Source organism: Amblyomma mixtum, chromosome 4 (genome assembly GCF_055824585.1).
Source record: "Amblyomma mixtum isolate Tamu chromosome 4, ASM5582458v1, whole genome shotgun sequence".
Lineage (NCBI taxonomy): Eukaryota > Metazoa > Arthropoda > Arachnida > Ixodida > Ixodidae > Amblyomma > Amblyomma mixtum.
The window spans coordinates 159322753-159342025 of record NC_143015.1 but is presented as its reverse complement, the minus strand read 5'-3'; the positions used below and the strand labels follow the sequence as shown (position 1 = coordinate 159342025).

The following is a 19273-nucleotide window of genomic DNA, read 5'->3' as shown; positions in this document are numbered from 1 at the left end:
AAGTCTGTGTTTGCGAACAGCGTGTTTCAAAACGTGTCACTTCGAGGATCGATTGCGAACCTAGGGCACGAACTCTGCGAGTGAACTTACATGTGTGCTGTCTACTCATAGAGTCTCAGAATTTTATATCTTAATCCTGTCATCAGCGGAGACCAATTAAACCGGCCTATTACCGAGTGGAGAGAGCGATGATGACTATGCCGTGAGGGAAAGGGTCAAAAGGATTCGTGCAATAGAGGCAAGCTAGCGGGTATGCCTCTTGTAAACCCAGAATACTAACCCGCACACACACAGACGGGTAAAAAAATACAAAACACGAACGCAGTAAACAAGGAAATGACCCCTCGCCCCCATAGGTTGGGGCACTAAAGCCAGAATCTTCCTGGATCACGGATATCTTGACCCCGAGCTACTTAACTAGATGGGAGCTTCTCCGTACTACTGCCCATTCCGAAAGCAGCATTAGAAGACGGGCGAATCAAAGAAAAACCCAAAAGCCAGATGCAGCGCGTACTAGCCAGCATGAGTCCTTTGCAGTTCATGTTTTGTTTTGTCTTTATTTTCTTCCCCGTTATAATACAATTGGAGGGAATCGGCCCGTACAGAATTATTTATATACTTACTGATCACCTTCTCATCTGGCATCGCGGCTGAAATGTGATGTACGCTGAAGGAAAACGATCCAAGCGTGAGGAAATTGATGGAAACATTAATAATATTAACAAACTCCGGGAAAACAGGGAGCGTTTATTTTAGTATGCCTATTTATTAAGTTTATGACGAAAGTTTAACTCTTATGCTTTATAGGAATTTTTTGAAAAATTCCCGAATTTTATCATTTCAAAAACGCAATAAAGAAAGGCGAATTGCAAGGGGGGAGAGGATTAAGCTCCGCTATCACAATTGTCTAAACTACAATAGTAAGTAGATTAATGTACAGGGCAGCGAGTGCCTGTACATTGCCCGCTGCAGTTCGTTTGAACCGATCAAAGAACGCATTAGGTCCGATCAAAATACCTAACTGCATCCGTTCAGTTAGCAGTGCAACAAGAAATCAGTGTCGGGGCAGCACTTTGCACACCTTTCAAGAGCCCCACAAGCAACGACTTCATAAAACTTGTGTGAGAATTGTTCTCGTAATTTCCCGAGGACCCCCGTTACAGATGCAACATATGCCGTCCACGTATGTCATGCAGTACCGGACACACTGATGTAAACTAAGAGCTTTTTTTTTTTTAAATCACAGCCAGATGGCGTCAATTTCAGTTGAGGTACTTGCTTGTATAGAGGGCAACTTCAATGGACTTGTTTGCCGGGTGTTTTTCAGACCATACCGACAACTATACGAAGGACTTTCTTCGAGGAAAGAGGCGCTGTTTTACTGACCATATGTGCCCTACAACTCGCCCAACTTGTCCACCTCGTGACTCTTATCATTTTCGAGCGTTAGTTTTATACTCCAATTACTCAAGGTCGTGTTAGTATGAAACATGAGGTTGTGGGTGGTACCATTCGTACACACACTGTGGACCACGTAATCCGAGTAGAATGTTCGGAGTGGTATCAAACGATTCAGCGAGTTACGGAGCATAAGATTACTAGTGGAATCGAAGCGTAGCTTATAATACGGATTCGCACCGACCACCTTTGGTTCCCCAAACCGTGACTTCTTGAAAATTCAAACGTCCATTACAGCCAAATTATTTGACATAGGACATTCGAAGTGGTGTCAAACGATTTGTCTTCTTGCGCTGTATACGTTGGCATAAGAAAAGTAGATATCCGGATATAAGAAAAAATTTGCATCGGATATAGCGAAGATGGCTAGTGACGCGGTATTCGTTCGATATTGCTATAGGGCTCGATACGGAGCCCTTCACTACGGCGTCCCTCATAGCCTGAGTTACTTTGGGACGTTAAACCCCAATAAACCAAACCAAACCAACCATACGCTGCCTCAAACGTATTGCTCTTTCTTCACCCCAGGCGATGGCGAAAAGTTCGATTGATTTGGTTTATTGGGGTTTAACGTCCCGAAGCAACTCAGGCTCTGAGGGACGCCGTAGTGGAGGGCTCCGGAAATTTCGACCACCTCGGGATCTTTAACGTGCACTGACATCGCACAGTACACGGGCCTCTAGAATTTCGCCTTCATCGAAATTCAGCCGCCGCGGCCGGGATCGAAGGGGTTTCTTTTAATTGTAGTAATTCGTTCAGCTCGAGCGCTCGTAGCCCCATAAGGCAGCTTCGCCACTCGACACCGATACAAAAGCGAAACAGAAGAACCCGTTCTTAGCGCGCCCCAGCGAGGAAAGCTTTCGAACTAGTTCCAGGAGGAGCGATCGGCCGCGGGATCTGGCCAGAGAGTGGGACTCTTGCCGAAACAGGTTGCGATAGGTTTGGAGCGCCGGACGAACGGAGCAGCAACGCAGCGCGCTCGTCCGGGCCGCTAAACGAGGAAAACCACGCTAACGACCGAGAGACCCGAAATTTCCGCCTCTCGCTGCGTTGGGCGCGGCCATGTTCACGCCGCCGTCGGTCGGCGCCGGGAGCGCCGCGTTGCGGCCGAATTCCGCGCTGACACTGGGAGTTGCGCGTTGACCGTGCGCTAAAGAACGAATGCGTCCGTCACGTGCGTAACAGGATGAAATGCCTTATGCGGGCTTTGCGTTTGTCCTTGCATATTTTCGGGTCATGTAGCTTTCAAAAGAGCGGATTAGCGAAGGATTCGAGCCTAGCTGTGGGGCATTTAGATTGAGTAGCGCGGCCATCCATCACTTTCGTGTTAGATACTTTACCGTCTGGAAAATCTATCTTGATGACTTGACGCCTAAGGCCGTAATGATGGATGCCGTCCCGATGTTCAGGCGATGAGGGCGACCCCTGTTTCCACTGTCTTGAAGCCACTAATCATTGACACCTCGTACACAGGGTTTACGATCTGCGAGCAGTTTTCCGCCCTTCAGACATCTGCTTGTTTCGTTTGTCCTGTAGACAGGAATTGTCGTAGGTAGCAGTGCTTTTTTTTTTTTTCCTAAAGTAGAGTTAGTCAAATGGAATGGTTGGAAAGCTTCGAAGTTCAGCGCCGGTACCCAATAAGTAAGCGCTTCCTAACAAGCTGAGATTCCAAAATGATACATTTGTCGCAAGTTACGCCTACGTCACCTGAAACTGTGACAGCTTCAGTGGACTACCTGGAACTCCAAATGCGTGAAGGAAGTGTGATATTTAGAAGTACAGAAAGGTGGGCAAGTTGGTTATTACTATCCATGGTAAAACAGCGCGGAAAAAACACGAGGACGGAACAAACACGACAACACGAGCGCTGTGATAAATAGTCCATCTTGAGTCTCGAAATATATTAACGTGATAGCGTGAAAGCCTTCGTTCTGCACAAAGTCCGGTGTTGGCGTTGTCGGTGTCGTGAGCGAAAAATCACGTGCATTGTCCTGGGTGGTGGTGCCCAGAGAGCAACCTAAGAGGCAGGTGGGCCACCCAGGTCACGTGACCTTGTGGGGTCATCACAACCTGTCCACCGGATAGTGAGCAAACTGCCCACCGTGGCAGGTGGCAGTTAACGAACTAGTCGCTCGGGAAGGGCAACCTGGGCCGCACAAGGCTCACCGCTGGGAGCACCTGCCATCGCAGGGCAGTGGCGCATCGCTTACGCCACGGCGCCAGGAGGGGTACGAGGACTCCCAGGGATCTGTGAATGTAATGGAGAGAATGACCTTCTGCACATATGGGAATCAGCCTATTACGCTGTCGCGTCATACCGTTAAGGCTCAACTTAAGTGTCCCCTTCAATTTTTGCGTTGGTGCTATAAAAAGTCACCGTAGTTTCACGTGACATCAGCAGACGTCTATTTACTTGAGTACTTCTAAAACATTTTCATGTTTAATATTTTTCACGTTCTTCTCGTAAAAAGAATTCCTATTGAAAACAAATGCGTGTGAAGTATAACGGCTAAGAAAGTCTGGTTACACTATTGCACTATAGTCGCCGCGGTGGCTCAGTGGTTATGGTGCTCGGCTGCTGACCCGAAAGACGCGGGTTCGATCCCGGCCGCGGCGGCGGAATTTCTATGAAGGAGGAATTATAGAGGCCCGTGTACTGTGCGATGTCAGTGCACGTTAAAGAACCCTAGGTGGTCGAAATTTCCGGAGCCCTCCACTACGGCGTCTCTCATAGCCTCAGTCGCTTTGGGACATTAAACACCATAAACCAAACTATTGCACTATAACTATTAACAGTTAGCTCGCTTTACAGCGCAATCCGCGAGCAGCAGAAGATGTGATAGTTTTCCTGCAAATTTTTCGTCTGTCAAGACGAGGAATAACAACCCCATTGGTTGTTACTCGTACTGTTATTCATTTGGTTGTTATTCTAGCAGCGCTTGTGTTGCATTTCTTTAACGCCCCACTTTGGCGCTGTTGCCAACATGTTCATTGAGCTTTTAGGCTTGCAAACCTGGATGTTTTCTTTGTGTTGCCTTTCAATTAATTCGTTTATCTTCGTCCGTTAACACAAGATTAAGCGCAAAAGAATGACAATAAATATTTATTGTGCAAATGAAATTAGCATATCTAAGAAACCATGCATGGCGATGCCTGAAGCACCTGTGAGCCTGGCTCGCGCAGCAGCGGTTTTATTCGCTGTATAGTTTTGCTGCACCTGATTCATGGAAACGGACGCAGATGTGGATTTCCCGAGCTCGACTCGCGCGCCATCGCAGCCTGGTAGCTCACGATAATAGAAAGGGAAGCTGAACAAAGTTAAGCGATGTTGATATGCCTTTCCGTCTCTTCTACTTGGCCCATGTCGTTGAGGTAGAGTGCACGATGGCCCGTTCTTAGCTGCCATAGCCAATGTTAACGGCTCGAAACTTGTGCCCGTCAAAATCTGTCAGCTTAATTCTTGCTGTTCCTTAAACTTCATACACCGCGCAGATATCGAAACTGGTCACACTGTCACTACTCTCAGGCTGCGGAGGAACGGAAGTAAGTGAAATCGAAGGTTTCTCTTGAAAGAGTCGTCTTATGAACTGGCAACAAATTCCACCCCTTCAGCCGGGCTGTCGAAAGACATACTTCGCATGATGTCAGCCCTGCTACGGCGTCCATGACCGCAATTCGATGGAGACGAATTGCAACCTCGTGCATGTCAAAGGACGAGAAAGAAGTGGCCGAAATTATCCGGACATCTTCACTATATGGCTTGACTCATAAACCACACTGTTCTTTTTGGCATTTAAAAACTCGTTAAACGTTAACCGTCATTTACTAACTACTGCACCTACCGATAGACGGCTACTCCACCCGTGTTAATCTCTAGCCTGTACTGTATGTTCATGTGTTCCTCATATTTTATGCCTTAGGTTGTACTGGTAACAGGAAGATCCCCTGCGGTGATTATATTTCAAATTTATGCCTGCTGTCAATTTCAGACGGGGGTCGAGGCCTTGTTAGGCTTAAGGCCTTTTGCCTTGTCTTCCATTTTCATTTGATAGGAACAGCAAAGTGAACTTAACTCTACTTTAAGCCTCAACTCGAACCAGTAAACAAGACACGTGAGCGTTCAAGGACGTCCCGGTAAGACCCCTCAAGAAGGAAATAAAAAAACAGCGACCCCGAGGCGCGAGAGCCAAGTGCAAATAGGCGCAGCCCAAGAAGCGCCACCTTTAAACCATTAAGAGAAGAATCGCAGAGGTCACCGTGGAATACGGAATCCGCGCGGCGGAGCCGTCAAGACGCGCCGCCGTCCACTAACGGTCTTTTCGTCCTTGAACAGCCCTCCCCCTCTCGGGGTGACCTTCTTTCTTGAGCAAACAATGCACGCTCCTCTTCTTCGGGGGTGCTGTCGATGCTCCTACGCGTGCGAGTGGCATCTCGCAGAAAGGCAGACAGGTGCGCATTGTGAGACGCCCGACCTGGGGGCTTCCTCGGGACCTTGCAGCACACACGTAGGCGTGGTGGCACTGAACGGACGAGCACGCGGAACGCGACATGTTCTCGTTACAAGGGCCTGTTTTCATTCGTCCGGGTTGAACTGCTCTCAGTCTAGGTGCCTCGAAGCTGGACCATATGGTCTTTCCAGAACTGTATTGGCGCTTTTGACGGGATGTTTTTGCTGGCCTCTGGGGGAGCGGTACATACTCAACAGTTTATGGGTTTGCGGGGGTTTAACGTCCCAAAGCGACTCAGCCTATGAGGGACGCCCTAGTGAAGGGCTCCGGAAATTTCGACCACCTGGGGTCCTTTAAAGTGCACTGACACCGCACAGTACATGGGAAAGGACAGTTTATGGGTTTATGGTGATTTGAGGCCCCAAAGCGACTCAGGCTATGAGGGACGCCGTAGGGAAGGGCTCCGGAAATTTCGACCACTTGGGGTCCTTTAACATGCACTGACACCGCACAGTACACGGGAAAAGACAGTTTATGGGTTTATGTGGGTTTAACGTCCCAATGCGACTCAGGCTATGAGGGACGCCGTAGGGAAGGGCTCCGGAAATTTCTACCATCTGGAGTTCTTTGACGTGCACTGACACCGCACAGTACACGGGAAAGGACAGTTTATGGGTTACGGGGGTTTAACGTCTCAAAGCAACTCAGGCTATGAGGGACGCCGTAGTGAAGGGCTCCGGAAATTTCGACCACCTGGGGTTCTTTAATGTACACTGACATCGCAGAGTACACGGGTTTTCTAGCATTTCGCCTCCATCGAAATGCGACGGCTGCGGGCGGGATCGAACCCGCGTCTTTCGGGTCAGCGGCCGAGCGCCGTAACCACTGAGTCACCGCGGCGGGCACATACCCAACATTGGGGGATTCGCAAGGGTGTCTTGCACAGTAGTGACACATTGGCGCGAATAAACTAGATATTGGGGAATTATTATGTTAGAGTAAATAATTTTCAAAGCAATAACTATCAAAGAAATCTGTCTGATGCAATGATGTAGTCATTAAGATAATCGCACACTGGTGTTAGGGCCTATTCTCTTTCGTCGGTGACGTTGTGAGCGCAAAATCCCCGGAGAAGCAAACTAAGCTGGGACACTTAGGTGACGTCACCTTTCGGCGTCATCACAACCTGCGCAACCTGCTGAATAATAAAGCAAAAATACGGTACACGGGTAAAGGAGTGTCAGGGTTCGTATGTGCTCCGCCATTCGTTAGGCACAGTGAAAGGATGGAATGAAGATTCAGAGTGTTGTTGTTGATGCTGCGCAGGACATAATTCAGAGGAATTTACATGCAAAGGAGGTGTGAGCAACCTATAGCGTGTCCAGCAAATTTGGTCCGACTATAAACACGATCGGGCCGAGCTTTGCTATAGCTAAACTAAAGCTTGCATGGACAGGTATAGAGAACTCACAAACACAGCGATGGTCTATGTTAAATTAAGCTGACCTGTAAATACCAGACCGTAGCCAACAAGTCTGGACGAAAACATTTTTGACGGAAAACCAGTGTATGAATGCTTTTTCATATGTTGTAAGATTTCGCTATAACAACCAATATATCCGCAGATCTCCGGTCGGCAGGCTTGCATTTTTTTTTGCTATTAATGTTTTCGCCGCCGTCAAAAGTGTTCCCCATCGGTTTTCCATGGCCGTTCGTACTGCTCGATGCTAGCGATGGAAACACTCTAAAAGAAAGATTTTGCTACATGTCGGAAGAATGGACCATTACCTTCAATATTTCCATAACTGTGCCTTACAAGATTCCAATGCTAGATTTTTTTATCCACGAATGCTAGACATGTTACTCCGGCACGCGATGTCAATTCTGGAACCTCGCACTGGAACTCCAGTGGACGTCTGCAGGACGTCCCACACGTCCCGTGGACATCCAAGGCAGCATCAGTACCCACTGGGACGTTCTCTCAACGCGTACAGTACAGAACATCAAGGTCACAGACGTTTTCACGTTTCGCCGCCATCGGAATTCGACCGCGTGGATCGGAGAACCGAATCAGCGACCTCGGCATTGACTGCGACGTATACACTTACGCCCTCCATCAAGCCGCGTTTGAAATCAAGTTCGGGGCAGCCCGCCTCTCGCGCGAGTTCCACTGGCGCGCGATCCGTTTACACCGATTCGCGCCGAATCGGCGCCGACTGGAGAACAGGAAACGACATCGAGGTCGGTCTTAGTCAACGGCTCTTTTTTAGCAGCCGGCTACGTGGCGACCCAATTCGCGCGCGAGCACACACACTCGGAGAGATCGGAACGCCTATTTCGGTCACCACTTGTTTTCTCTTTCTGGACGGTAGCACAAACAAGTAACACCCCCTCGAAGAAGACGGTGGCCTAGAGAGAGAGCTAGCGGGTCTCATTTACGCGGACTGAGTCCGTCGCTTACCGAGCGAAGCGAATTTGGATGGTGTAATCGAGCTGCTTATATTGCGGGAGACGCAATATCAAGCCTTGTAAAAGTAGAGAGGAATTCATGCTGGCTTTAATCCGGGTTCGGAATTCAGGTGTGACGAGTACGTAGAGACCGAAACCAGAGAGCTCGATTCGAATGATCATGATCACAAGACGTGGCCCTCCAGTGAGGAGCCAACAGGAGAACTATGAGTTTGCCGTGTGTTATTTGAGACCAAATAACGCGTAATGACAACCTTGTCGACCGCGTATAGCACAGTCCGCGCCCAACCGTTGGATTCTGGTAGTAAGTACTCAATTAATGGGCCCTGGCCCATTTTCAAAAGCTCGGGGAGAGTGCGTGAAATGAGGATCCATACCGCATCGACCAAAACAAGACGCCGAAATCTGCGCTACGGTTCTCTAACAAGCTGGCCTAGGTCTCTTGAGGCAGCGTGTCGGCAGTTTCCCCGCCGTTTATACTGACGCGCCTTCCATGGTTGTAGTGCCGAACATTACCGAAGGGGTCGCCACGTAAGATTTTGCGGAGAAGTCTGGACACCTCCCTAGTCACAAATACGTGGTGTTGCTTTTTGCAATAGCACGCTCCATTTTGTTCCCTACACTAACACTTAAATGTTGATGACGTCAGAAAAAGTCGGCTGGAACCAACTTTGTTACTAGTGATCCGTGACACGCTCGTTGGACCGGCGTTGAACGCGGCCTCTGGTGGTTTCATTCAGGCCACTGCGATGTATGGGCCGCGGATTGTGAACGAGGTGAAATTAGGGTGGAGTAAACGGCGCAAGCTGCAGCCAAGTTAGTTTGTTACAAGTAGCGTTGGAAAACTTAAACTACCCGTGGAAAGGAATCTCTCTCTTCGGCGAGCTATCAAAAGCGAATGGGTGGTTTTACGTAGGGATTTAAACAGAGGAAATTGGTTTGTGACCAGTCGCTGACCTCTCTGTCAGTGCTTTAGCTATCGCAGTATTCCAACGCACAGTTTAGCTATAAACGAATTTAATTGAGCTGTGAATCTGACGCAAGTTTTTTTTGGGTTCTCTTAACTTAGGGTCCCCCCAAAAAAGGCCGGACAAACTAAAAGCGCAGGCACACACATGGAATCTCAAGTTTGTGTCTACCCTTGCAATTAATACTACTAATTAGCGCTTCCAATTAGCAGCAGTTTGTTCTTGCAATTAGTAGTCCGGTATTAAGCGTTCTTGTATGGAGCACATGGCGAATTAGGTACATTCTAATCCGAAAGTACGTATTAACCAGCTTCTTTATAAAGTTTGTGTCTACCCTTCCAATTAGTACTACTAATTTGTACTGGCAATCCGTTGTAGTCTCTTCTTCCAATTAGTAGTAGTCTGTTTTTCCAGTTAGTAGTCCAGTTTTAAGCGTTCCTGTGTGAAGCACATGGCGAATTAGGTGCATTCTAATCCGAAAATACGTATTAACCAGCCTCTTTAAAGTTTCTATCTACCCTTCCAATTAATACTACTGATTTGTACTGGCAATCAGTCGTAGTATGTTCTTCCAATTAGTAGTAGTCGGTTCTTCCAATTAGTAGTCCGGTTTTAATCGTTCCGGTGTAGAGCACGCGGCGAATTAGGTGCATTCTAATCCGAAAATACGTATTAACCAGCTTCTTTAAAGTTTGTGTCTACCCTTCCAATTAATACAACTAATTTGTACTGCCAGTTAGTTGTAGTCTGTTCTTCCATTTAGTAGTCTGGTATTAAGCGTTTTTGTGTTGAGCACATGGCGAATTAAGTGCATTCTAATCTGAAAATATGTATTAACCATCTTCTTTGTGTCTTCCCTTCCAATTAATACTACTAATTTGTACCGACAATTAGTAATAGTTTGTTCTTCCAATTAGTAGTCCGGTATTAAGCGTTCCGGTATTGAGGTATTAAGCGTAGAAAGAAAAATGGTAAGTGTAACATTAAGGGACCGGAAGCGGACAGAATGGGTGAGGGAACAAACACGTGTTAATGTCATCCCAGTCGAAATCAAGAGGAAGAAATGGGCTTGGGCAGTGCATGTGATGCGAAGCCAAGATAACCGCTGGTCCTTGAGGGTAACGGAGTGGATTTCAAGAGAAGGCAAGCATAGCAAGGGGTGGCAGAAAGTTAGGGGGGCGGATGAGATTAAGAAGTTTGTGGGGATACGGGGGCCGCAATTGGCAAAGGACAAGGTTAATTGGAGAGACATAGGAGAGGCCTTTGCCCTGCAGTGGGCGTAGTCAGGCTGATTATGATGCTGTTGATGATTAGGCGTTTCTTTATGGAGCTCATGGCGAATTAAGTACACTCTAATCCAAAAATACGTCTTAATCAGCCTCTCTAAGTGGTCAATCTCGATGCTACATTTATGCAACGGCTGGTCGAGAAAAAGGCCATGTTGTTTTTATATAGAAAGGACATGCACGCTGCAAGTGGACGCATACCAACACCGCGTAACAAAAAAAATTCAGGTCACGCCCGTGAATCATACTTTTTCTCTTTCCTACGTAGCCGATAGCGACTCTTGACACAGCTTATCCAAGTCAACTTAACGGAATGTGCCGGAACTTACTTAGGACCAAATTGAGTATGCTACCTACCAGTCGCGAGCTATTTTTCCAACGCGTACAGTTACGACAGCACAAAAAGGGAGAGCATGCAAAAAAGAAACGCCGGCTGTGGCAGCACCCCCTTTGCCTTCCTATACAAAAACGAATGGACCAGGAAAGGAACCGAAACGGACCGGGCACGCGACTCATTTTCGCAAATGACGTTCGAGACCAGTGGAGTGTGACGAAACCAGTTAGGGGTGGGCGTCACCATCCGAGCGACGACCATCGGAGCGAAATGGAGTGGGTTCTCCGCCGCACCTCCCTCCCCAGAAAGCAAAAAAAAAAAAAAAAGAGCAGGTGCGGCCCGGCACCGGTGTCGACGCCAGATGTCGAAGGCACCGCGCCCTGGATTGCTGCGGCACTTGCTACCATGTTTTGATTTCCTCAGCGCGGGACGCGTGTACGAAGACACAGTTCTTGATACATCAACGAGACCGCTGAAGGCGAACTGATGTTCGCACGCGGAAAAATTAGAATGTGCCTTCGGGAGCGGAGCGTGTTCGCAGAGTCACCTATATCTCTGCACGAGGAAAACAGAGTCGCATCAAGCTCTAGTTTCGCGATATTTTAGCACGAAGTACGGGCCATTGCCCCGCTAAATAATTTCTTGCGATATGCCCGTCGCGTCTCCACGCGTTAACTACAGCAGAACTTCGTTATAACGAAATGGGTTATAACGAAATAATGGATATAACAAAATGACCCTGGAAGCTTGGTCGACAATGGCTATAACGAAGCTGCGGCCATAACGAAGTAATCGCCGCGCCCCTTCAAGTTCAACCTCGTTATAACGTATAACCTGTCGAACCTCATTATAACGAAGCGGTTTATAACGAAATAATAGGTATAACGAAGGTGTGACGATTCCCTCTCGAAGTTCAGTCAACACGGGCTATAATGAAGTTACTGCTATAACGAAGTTATCGTCGAGCCCCTTAAACTTCGTTATAAGGAGTTTCAGCTCGGTCAACACGGTCTACAACGACGCTACTGCTATAAACAAGTTACCGTTGTGCCCGTTCAACTTTTTTATAACGCGTTTCGACTGTACTTATATCTAACCTATGGTTTATACCAGTGGGTTTTTATTTATGTATTATGCTTAGTCAGTTTAATCATTGTCACGTGCTATTTGTGCACATCTCTTGTGTGCTACTTTTTATTCAACGCCTTTGGGGATATTCGAATAAATAAGCTAAAGAAATTGGCCAGTGGAGGAGTACCGTTTCGCTTACCCGTTCCACGTCCCACAAAACCTGAAGATAACTCGTTCAATATTTACTCTGTTCTTGGGTCGGTTGTAGTTTAAGTCACTGTCTAACTGTGCACAAACGTCGCGGCACTATATAAGTTTGGTCAGCTCACGAAAGCCAGCTTTCGGCCCAGTTGTCTGGGCTTTAAGGAATGGCGATGTCGAAGTTTGTCGGGGGCCAAAGTTGGAATCAGAGGGTGCCGCCGCGCAAATAGCCGCAGGGTCTGTTTAAAGAAACATGCCGCCAGGGGCACACTCGTGAGTACAAATAGTAGTATAGCAGTGTCACCGAGGGTAAAAAAAAAAAAAACTACAGGAAAGAGCCACGGCTGTGAAGGAAATAGAACTGTTGGCAGTTTATAGTTCCATACGCCTTGTGTTTGCACAGTCAACGCCAGCCCGTGAGCAAGTCAGCTCGAGCAAAGTTTCGGAATGTCGTGTTTGGTTCCCACTGTCGTTTTACTTATTCTTATACCCGAAATTTATTTTTTCCTGTTAACATTTATTCTCTAGCGCGGTTCGACTTGCTCGCAAAGCCGTTATCTCAAGAACCTCGCAGTAGTACGGACTGTGTTCGGTTATGAGAATTCGCAGATAGAATTTATTGTCCACTCAAATTTACGGTCGAATGTAGTTGCACAGTGTTGCGAAAAATTGGATTTAGCATGTTCTCTTAATTGGAGGAGTCCACTAAATGTAACTATTTATGGCCACACTGAATCTCTACATTGATGCGCAAACATTGGCTTTGAATTGACCAAGGAAAGAACTGATATTATTAAGAAAGTTTGCTTTTTTCTTACCTTACGTCTTAGTAACATAGGAGGGGGGGGGGGGGGGGGTGTAGCCTGTTACAAAGACGTCGTTGTGTTCAAATTACAGTTCAGAGGTATTGATATGCCATATATAAAGTATTTCGGTCTTGCGCCTGTATTTCACTAGGCGCACGTAATTCAGGGTTATTCGACAAGGACTAGATCATGCACTACGAAGCTGACGTCACGTTCCTACGCCTTAAGTGACGCCACCTGTACGCATGCACGCTTCGCAAAAGATACAGATGTTCGAAGCTCTCCGCATAAATAACGGCCTTCACGGGACGCGCAAGTCGCGTTCTATCTTTAGGCCAATAGGTGTTCGCCCCTCTGTCATCGAAATGCATGCATCGGCACGTTAATGCTCGCCAGCTGACAACATAGCAGTCGCGAGCCGACCTATATACCGCACAGTCCACTGCGCTCTATACCGTGTGGGTCGATCCCGATCTTTCTTTAGAACAGCAGACGACACTTGGTCTCTTGAAATCGGACGTCACCACTGTATCGTCTGCAAAGTGAAATGCACCTCACCATCACGCCTCGCAGTCACGCTCACATGTTGATAGCCGACGTTTACTCACCGTCAAAAATTGATACATCGACGATCAATTTTTATGCGTGCGCGATGGTATAAATATATATACAGAGTGAACGGGAGAAGTTTTTGGCGTGAACATATTTTGTCGACACGGAAGCCCGCTTGCGCAGTGGTGAGGAAGTACAACCTTCCCGGCCTTGTGGCAAAATCGTCTGTGGAAGCATCCGAAGAAAACAAAAAAACAACAAGCTCCTAAATAAAGCGATAGGCAATGAACGAAAAAAAAACGGAGAAAAGCGGTGAACACGGAAAAAGCATTACCTGCCTAACCTAACGCAATTCAAGCAGACGAAATAGGTGGCGCATGCGCGACGAAGGCACGAGCAGACGACAAGAAAATCGGATGCGCCACGGGACGCGAGCAGACGACGCATGCAGGGGGCAGGAACCGAGAAAGCAGACGGCAGGAGTCCATGTATGAGCAGACGAGAGCAGAAAAACAGAAAAAGAAACGTTCGCAGAGGAAAGCAAACCGGTATGCGGAATAACCGCAGACGGCAGCAGCAGCAGCCAGGAAGGCCGGGAAAAGACAATTGCGTACCGCCCGCTAGCACCACGGCAGCCAGCATCACACGGGGGAGCACTTATGTCTATAAATACGTACCACGGGCGCGATTATACGGCTGGCTCGCTGGCCAGTCCAGTACCGCAGAAGGAGTCAGCACATGCATGTCGACGCGAGGTTACGGCTGAGGTCAGCATGGAGTCAAGGTTCTACAAAAAGGCGCGTGGCATACAGCGGAGGCGTTCCTCGTGGTGCAGTTGGGCGGATTAGAAAATGGAGCATGAACTACTTTATTTAACGAAGTGCCAATAACACTCTTTGAAATTGTCGTCTTTGTCTCGCGAATTGGAGTCACGTTTGCGCGTGATGCATTTCCTACTGGTGTTTATTGCCTACCTCAGCGCATCCTAAAGTGACACGATTACGGTCTTCAGCATTTCCTGTCCGACTTAAGTGGGAGTGGGAGCTTGGTATCCTCAGGAAACTTTAGCTCATTATTCTCTACTTCAGCAGATGAAAAGCAGCCTGAACGTTAAGAATTCGTTCGAGAGGGAAGTTTTCTTCAATGCCCGCGAACTATGTGCCATTAGTTCGGTCAACGCTTCAGAATCAGAATCGCTCTCTTTACGCATGAAATGAAGGTGTTGAATCTTCGCAATTCAACGATCTACCAGGCGCCCACAAAGTAGCTGTCTGAAAGTTTTCATTAAAAAAAACTGCTGGACACATGGAACGACTAAAACTGGTGTGTAATCCAAAATTTCCCCTCAAAAAACAAAACAAAATCAAAACCTGACTCACTTAAGCTCTCAGGAAGGGTATATGACAACTCCAACTGTGGAGAGGTTGCGCAATATGGCTAGGGGTGATGACAGAATCAGTCAACAGTCTGAACTAAGCCAGCGCTGCGCATGTTGAAGAAGCAGCGGAAGCGAGAAGCGGACTTAGTGTTCATCAAGAAAACTCTGTTTCTACACAAAAGCCAGAGAGCGTAAAAGTTTGGGCAACTTCGTGAGAGACTACTTGCAAAGACTGTCGCGGCAAAAACTGACGCCCACGGGAACAGGACATGCATCCAAGCATCGTCATCATCATCATCATCAGCCTGACTACGCCCACTACAGGGCAAATGCCTCCCCCATGTCTCTCCAACTAACCCTGTCCTTTGCAAGTAGCGGCCACCGTATTCAAAAGCAATGTCACCAGCGACGCAGATTACAGAGGTCCCAACTGTTCCCAATCCAGGCCTCGGAATACCTCTTGTAAACAGGCGCTGAATAGCATTGGCGAGATCGTGTCTCCCTGCCTGACACCCTTCCTTATTGAAATTTTATTGCTGGCTTTATAGAGGACTATGGTAGCTGTGCAGTCGTTATAGGTGTCTTCCAATATTTCCACATAACACTCTTCTACACCTCGATTCCGCAATGCCAGCATCACAGCTGTGGTTTCCACTGAGTCAAATGGCATGGCTGAGAATACGCAGAATTTATGCCAGGAAACACGGCCCAGGAGATAAATTCGGTGTATGGGCAGTCTTGCAATAAAGTTTAAAGTTAGCGCTTGTATGTCTGTGTCATTTTCCCTTCTGTGCCAATTTCCGCTACGCCAGTCTTTGCAAAGCAAAAACCAGAGGCCATCAAGTTGTTTTGTATATTGCCACATGCCAACGATGGAGGCCCAAGTTTCCGTCGGCTGTAACCTGTAAAGCTTGTCATTGTGAAACCGCAACGTGTAGCTACACGCAGCCAGCAGCTGACAAAAAGAAAAAAGAAAAAAAAAAGACAGGTGGAGCTCCGAGCGACAGGAATAAGACTTCCAAAGTAACATATTGCAGGTGCTCACGTTAGCGCACTTGTACAGAGTGAGCATTGTGTAACGCTCGAGGAAACCATCGACACGTTCGTGCATCGGATGTTCCAGCATAAGAAAAGGGAAAAAAGTGGGCCTCAGGCAACACGATTCCGCACTCGTGAGGAAGCCATTGTCGTGCATTTCCCTTTGCCGTTCGTGATCCTTCCCCTATCAGTGCCCGCACTACCGCAGCCTTTGTGGCACGCCAACTGCTCTGCTCATTGGTTCCCGCATCGGATTACGTATAGCAGTACCCGTATAGCTACAACAGGTACAAGCTGCCTCACAGCTCCCAAAAGATTCCAAATTGTAGCCAGCGTCGTATTCTAACAGGAAAAAAAGTACAGTTCGTAGAATCACTCAATCAATTTTTTTTTATCTTCGTAAAGATCGATTGTATGGTTCTTTCTGGGTATGCTGACTGGAAATTTGTAAGATACTCTGAAGAAAATATTGAAGGTAATGGTCCATTCTTCTGATATGTAGCAAAATCTTTCTTTTAAAGTTTTTCCATCGATCGCATCGAACAGTTAAGACTGTCATAGAAAACCAATGGAAAATGCTCTTGACGATAGAAAAAACGTTAATAGAAAGAAAAATTCAAGACTTCCGTCGGATGACCTGCGGATATATTGATTGTTATAGTGAAATCTTATATTACGTGAAAAAAAATTCGCTCATAAATGGTTTTCCGCTCAAAAATGCTTTTGTCCAGAGTCGTTGGGCATGTACTGCGCATGTGGATGTTTTTTCCGCCAGTAGGAGACGCATTCATTGCCGAGCAAATCGTATTTAAAAATATTCTCGCCAATCGAGTCAAAGTCGTGACGTTTACACCGAAAAAGGACTCTGTGATCACCGTCGGGAATTTATGACTGTGCAGCCTGGCATCTACGATCTGCGTCTGAATGTCTATATCTACGCACCGCAGTGCACTTTCGAAATCGACCGACGGTGGCGACACCTCTATCGCATTTCTTTGACTTTAATTGTAGCTTGTAAAAGCTTCGTTCTTAATGAAAGCAGCATTTTTATCCTTAAAATAGGTAATCTATCACACAGCTGAATTTTAATTTGTCTTCAGTCTCCTTTAAAGCCCTAGAGTTCTGCAGAGGTGTCGTAATAAACGGTGTTCTTAAATACGGAACTTTCGTCACATGACAGTGCACGGTGGCAGAGTGCATGACATGCATGACGAGTTTATGACCTATGACATATGCAAGTGCAGGACTACGTGTAATACGACTGTGCGCCGTATCAGAGTTTTCGACGTGACTGACTTTTCAGTTGCTTGGCTCAGAGTTGTCATTAAATTCCACCAAAAGAAAGGGCGCAGTGGTACAGATGATACAAAAAAGGCAAAATCTGGAAACAAACCAGGAACTTCTGGTATAGGAAGTGCCACCAAAGTGGACACGGGCTACAAGGAGTCATTTTAACGTTGCGGAAATATCTGCACAGTGTCAGCTGCTGGAGCAGTAGTCCGGAAGCACCCTTACAAACTATTCTTATGTTCTCAGAACCTGTGGCTATTTTATGGGACGTCAAGTTGGTACAAACAGTTGCCATAACAAGTCTATCATACTGCACTGGCGGCAATGTGGTTTGAGAGTCGGTCTCGTGTGCAAGGGGTGCAGGGTTCGATTCCCAGGGCCGTCGAGTACCCAGCTAAAATAAAGACGACGACGACTCTTGTGCTAAGTATAGGCTTAGTCGTGAAACCATGACGCATACTCTGCATGTCGTTTCCTGCAATAATTGGCATCATCATCAGCCTGACTACGCTCACTGCAGGGTAAAGGCCTCTCCCATGCCTCTCCAATTAACCCTGCCCTTTGCCAGTTGCGGCCACCGTATCCCCGTAAACTTCTTAATCTCATCCGCACACATGGCTTTCTGCCGCCCCCTGCTACGCTTCCCTTCTCTTGGAATCCACTCCGTTACCCTTAAGGACCAGCTATTATCTTGCCTTCGCATTACATGCCCTGCTCAAGCCCATTTCTTGCTCTTGGTTTGACTAGAATATCAATTCGCGTTTTATTCCCCCACCCACTCTGCCCGCTTCGATGTCTTAACGGTACACCTATCATTTTTCTTTCCATAGCTCGCTGCGTTGTCCTTAACTTAAGTTGAACCCTCTTTTTTTCTGCCCCATAGGTGAGTACCGGTAAGATACAGTAATCAGTAGGGAGTATTTCATGTTACGCTTAATGCAGACCGTTTTCACTGAGCTTATAGTAGCGACCACCTTGGCGTACCGCGGGCACCATGTTTCGTTTATGTTCATCTCCCAACACGCACGTGTAAAGCGATGAAATAAGGCCACGGTTTAAGCAGCGGTACGATGATTTACCACCGTACCGCGAACCACTTTCATATAAACGTGCCAGTTTTCCCTTTAAAGTGCCGGAATAGTGACAGCGACGGTGAGAAATCACTGACAGACAAAAACGAAAAAAGATAGAGAAAAATGATATTCCGGCTAAGTCAAGAGAAGCAGACAGCATCGAACTTCTCAAATCGAACGTTCCCTTCAACGACGCGAAAGAGCGGCAATGCATGACTGGGTCCGGTAAGCGCGGCCCAAAATAACTTCGGTTCTGCAGCGACAAGAAACGACAGGAGAGCACGAGATGCGTTTCTTCGAAGGCGACATGAACCGGGGCAATATTCCAAACATAGGTGCAAGACTTGGCGTCTCTTCTGATACCACTGTGCGCAGCTGTCAGGATGCCTCGAATTCGTGTGTCATACGCATAGCCGTTGTGCATTTGAAGTGTACTTCAGTTCTTACATATAACCTATTTTTGAATCGTATATACTTCGACTGCACAGCTCGCATGATATGAAAAGTCTCAGATTTTGCTGTTTCTATAATTTTTACCAATTTTCTTCGATTGGCTGTGTCCAACTTTAAGTTAGGAAGGGAAAGGGGCAACATTCACCCACATTGCTTTGAGAACACGGTAGGACCCTTCAAACGCTACAAAAATCCCATGTGGCCGAGATTATTCCGGAGCCCTCCACTACGGTGCCTATTTTTTTGATGGTTATTTCAATCCCTCTTTCCCTTACCTCACGGGGTGGTTGAGGTGTCCACCAAGATGTGAGGCAGTTACGGCGTCTCCCATTTTCTCAAAACCAATTTTCGTTCCCGTTTTGACCTCTACGTAATCGCTTGTGGCTCAGTGGTTATGGTGCTATCGCTGCTGTCCCGAAAGTCACGCTTTCGATCCCGGCCGCAAAGG

The 19273-nt window shown here is 47.2% G+C and overlaps 1 protein-coding gene across 1 annotated transcript in view; it reads left to right on the top strand.

Annotated features, from left to right (window-relative positions):
* LOC149348986 (uncharacterized) overlaps positions 1-19273 on the top strand; it is a 100195-nt gene that overhangs the window by 947 nt on the left and 79975 nt on the right. The window lies entirely within an intron of this gene.